This window comes from Apis dorsata, unplaced genomic scaffold (assembly GCF_000469605.1).
Source record: "Apis dorsata unplaced genomic scaffold, Apis dorsata 1.3 scaffold_688, whole genome shotgun sequence".
Classification (NCBI taxonomy): Eukaryota; Metazoa; Arthropoda; class Insecta; order Hymenoptera; family Apidae; genus Apis; species Apis dorsata.
This window is the reverse complement of record NW_006263868.1, coordinates 63,841-68,227: the sequence shown is the minus strand read 5'-3', so window position 1 is coordinate 68,227 and position 4,387 is coordinate 63,841.

Sequence of the window (4,387 nt, the reverse complement as noted above, 5' to 3'; positions counted from 1 at the left end):
TCTATTACCATCTCTCTCCTTCTCTTTCCGTGGCGGGCTACTATACACCACGATCGTTCGTTCTCTCATCTGGTTTCCACACTCGATTTTCGTCTCTCTTGGGTCTATCGTCTCTTTCGCGCCAACCGAAGCGTGTCGCCCTCACCCAACCCTCTGGTATCTCGCCACTCCTGTGCGCCGCCACCTCCTCATCCTCTCCTCTTCCTCTCTTCGATTCCCTCTCTGCCGGCCTCTCTTTCACCCTCCAGCGAGCCTCTCTTTCTCTCCTGACACCCCCGACACCCGATACTCGACACCCGATACCTAATTATGTTAAACGCTTCCGGATTTTGCGGCCGGATTATGCGGCCTCGTTGCCCTCGCGCGACTCCTCTCTCTCTCTCTCTCTCTCTCTCTCTGCCTCTCTTTCTCTCGCACACACTCCGCACCGGCTCTTCCCTCTTTCGTCGCATTCTCTCGCTCACGCACCCGTTCGCCACCTATATCCGTCCTACTCCCTCGTTACCGCTCACGCCTGCCTCCAAAAAGGATTTGTAGCTGCAAGCGTTCACGCAAAATCGTCGAAAATCGTCGACTCCGGCTCTCTACACTCTATCCTCTGCGCATTTTCGCGTTCCACCGCAATTTCCATCCTTTCCAAACATTGTTTTTCTTGCGGATTACAAGATTGTGAAAAGGGGAGGGATGAAAAAAAAAGAAAAAAATGAACAATAATAATCGTGATCGGCAATCACCGACGACGATGATCCGACGCAGGAGCCGATCTTAGCCGATGTTGCTTTCGGCCTTTTCCGCCGACTTCTGCCGAGTCATTGGTCCGAGCATAGACGTTACTTGAGAAATAAGTGAAAATAAGCAAAATGATTTTTAAACAGAGTGATTTCATCGTGTATTTCGTAGAGATTCCATAATTTCTTCAAACTCATGGTAATTTTAACCTCGTTAACGAATAAAGAATAGTAAGAATAGTAATAATGAGTTGGATGTAGCAACAAAGGAATATTGTGAAAATCCTATAAGAAAGTTATACGTCTATCCTAAAAACGGACACTTTTAAGATCTGGAGAAAAAAAAAGTAAACTAAATCTTTTTTTCTTTTTGAAACAGGATGTGTACAACAACGCGTGTAAAACACATTAGACAGCGTTGTGAAATAGAGAAATATATAAGAAAGACGAAAATTTCTTAGAGTAAACGTAAATATATACAAATGAATGTATCTCGAACGAGACGAGTGGTATCGCACGAAACGAGAAACAATCGTTGCGGCACGTTGTCCCAAAAGAATCCGCGGCAACAAGGAAACAAAGGGGTTGGCGCGAGCGTTTTAATTTCTCTGTAATCGCGAGGCAAGTTTGGCGCGTGCCAGATTCCACCCTTTCGACGCGACGCCCGCGCTCAATTCGTTCCCGTGTTGGCCCTCGACCGTCGAAACCGACATTCCGCGGAGTTGCGATTTTCCTGCGGATGTTTCCCCACACTCTGCCGTCCCTCGATCCGTTCTCTTTCACCCGCTCTTCTCACCCTCCGATTTTTTCTCTCTCTCTCTCTCTCTTCCTCATTAACCTCCGAATCACAGACATCTCCGTATACAAAACGTCCAAACGATTCAGAAGTCGTACGAATTAATCGATATTAATCGAGCGTGACAATTATCAAGGTTTGACTACTATTTGCAGATTGTATTATCGAGAGCTTTTATTTGATGAATTCTTTTTAATCGAAAATAGTGCGTAATTGTATAATAGGATACTTGATAAAGTATCTTAACAGTTTCGAAGTTCGTTTGTTAGCATTTCGAGATGGATTTTTCTTTCGATTGTCGGGCAACGAATGGACGAATGACGGATATATGCTTGGTCATTTTTAATATACGTTGAATTAAAGTTTTGATTTATGAAATAAAATGTAGGGGGAAATTTTATTATCTTTAAACATATATGTGTTATAATTATATGAAATTAATATATACGCGATAAAAAGGTTATACGTAATTATACAATTATACATAAAAAAAATATATATATATATATTTATGATTTATTTGCAAATTAAAATTTATGAATTACGATTGATCTGGCACATTGTCGGCGCGTTATTAACAATTAATACAATATTACAATGGTACGGTTAATATATATAGTAAATAAAAGAAAATATAATATAGATTCAACTTTTGAAATAGGATTCGTAATGTTTCATTTTTAATAATTCGTTTCATGGATATTTAAAAAATAATATTATTGCTCTAATAATGTCGAGACATTGTTTTGTTAAATTAATAAATTATAAGGGATGTATAAAGGGATTTTCGAAACGTTCGTTGTTAAGGCAATTTATACCATATTCTATATTCTTCTAATGGCCTAGATGCTTTTTCTGTATTTCAATTTCATACGAGATCGTTTTAAAATTAATAATTTCAAAGCGTCTCTTTACCTTTACTTGTAGAGGATTCAAAATAAATGTTGCAAAGAGACGTTCTCGAGGAAAAGATCGAATCGGCCTCGTCCTTGAAAGTAAAATAACCTATTTAACGGAACATGTTAATAAATAAGATTTTGCCGGTGTGTGCCATTTATCTACCGTAGCTGACCTACATCCGTCAGACATTGATGCAATCAAATACTTTAATATTGCACGCGTTATTCGATTTCCACTTTTTTTTCTTTCGCGTCGATTGAACAATCTCAACTCGATTATAAATATTCCTCCTCCATCCTTTCGTCATTCTTTCGAGACGGATGCTCGACTCGTAGCTGAATAACGCAAACGTATCAAAATTGAAAATTATATTCAGCAAATATTTATAATTATTGTAAAAATTGTCAGGTTAAAGATTTTGCAACAATTATCACGAGACTTTGAACAATTCAATCGAAATCGCAGACAGGCTCGAAAGATGAAAGGATCGAAGATGAAGAACGGAACAAATGTACGGTATAAAACTTTCTATAAATTCCCCTTCATCGTAGATTCGAATCGAAACCAATTTGTCAATTTGTAAGGAAGACAAGAATTCATAATATTTGCTCTCCCTCGCGAATGTAATTTTTAACATATGCCAGGGATAAATCAACAAAGCAAAATTCAAACTGCAAGGCTATATTGCTCTATTCAAACACACGTACACGTTACGTACTATTCTGCGAAAGCGCATTAAAAAAACCAGTCGACCAATTCGTGTCCTTCTCTCGTTAAACGAAAAGTTCATCGACCGGAGGGAAGTCGCGAAGTGATTCGATTCACCTCGCCTTGGCTCGTAGAGGAAAAGAAACGACTGGCGCGCTGCCGATAATGAATCGAGAATGGTATATATATATACACACCATATATATAGATATATATATATCGGCTGTTGAATTTACGCTTTGAATTAGATAATGCCGTTGACACGTGGAGCTGTGGAACGATGATACGCAATATATCCGCCGCTACTCGAAGGATTATCGTTCCAGGTTTTAGTTTCGATGCGGTTCGGCGATACATTTACTCCCTCTTCCCTATCTTTCCGTCTCCATACACGCACACATACATACATACACACATACATACATATATATATATATATACACTAAACGAAACGCTTTCGGACAAATTCGCCGGAAGATTTGCGCCGAAATTCGCGGGTTGAAAACAAGATATATCGAGAGTAAAATCGTGGGGAGGAGGGGTGAAAGGGAAGAGGAGAGGGTTTTTGCAGGGCAGGCGTCGATATATGTTTTCCTTGCAGCCGCGCGACCGCGCGTACCGCTTTTTTAAATATTTCTTCTCCCCATTCTGTCGCGACTTAACGTTATAACGCGAGCCGGTAAAAACGCGTCTGGAGTGGGTTGTAGCCGCAAAGTGTTCAGGAATAATTAACGTTTGTTTTACAGCGGCTGCATGCGGAAAGTTTCCGCGAATGAGTGTTTCTTCGTTGTGATTTCCCCTCCTCCCCTCAATCAGATTTTCGCCTCGCTCGCTCGACCGATCAGAGGGAAGGAGAGAGAGAGAGAGAGAGACGAGAGGAGGCGAAGACAACCGATATGATCGGATGATGATCGATGGAGAAAGACGAGGGGGGAGAGACAGAGGAGGCCCGTGGTTTGCCGCGGTGGCACGCGCTTGGACGAGACCCCCGATTCTTCGGGCACGTTTTTTAATTGTCGGCGACCGGTCAACGAGGCGTGAACGTTGGCGCAACACGTGCACGGTCGCGTTAATTGCCCGATAAAAATCACAACACGCCAGTCGGTGCAAAGCACCGGCGGCCTAGGTCGCGTGGTCGTAAAATTAAAAATGCCACGCTTCCGTCGAGGATCGCGTTAGTCGACCATTAATTCATTAATTATAAGGGCACGCGTGTGTCGCGACCATGCAACGCTGCTCAAAGCTGAATCGCAAA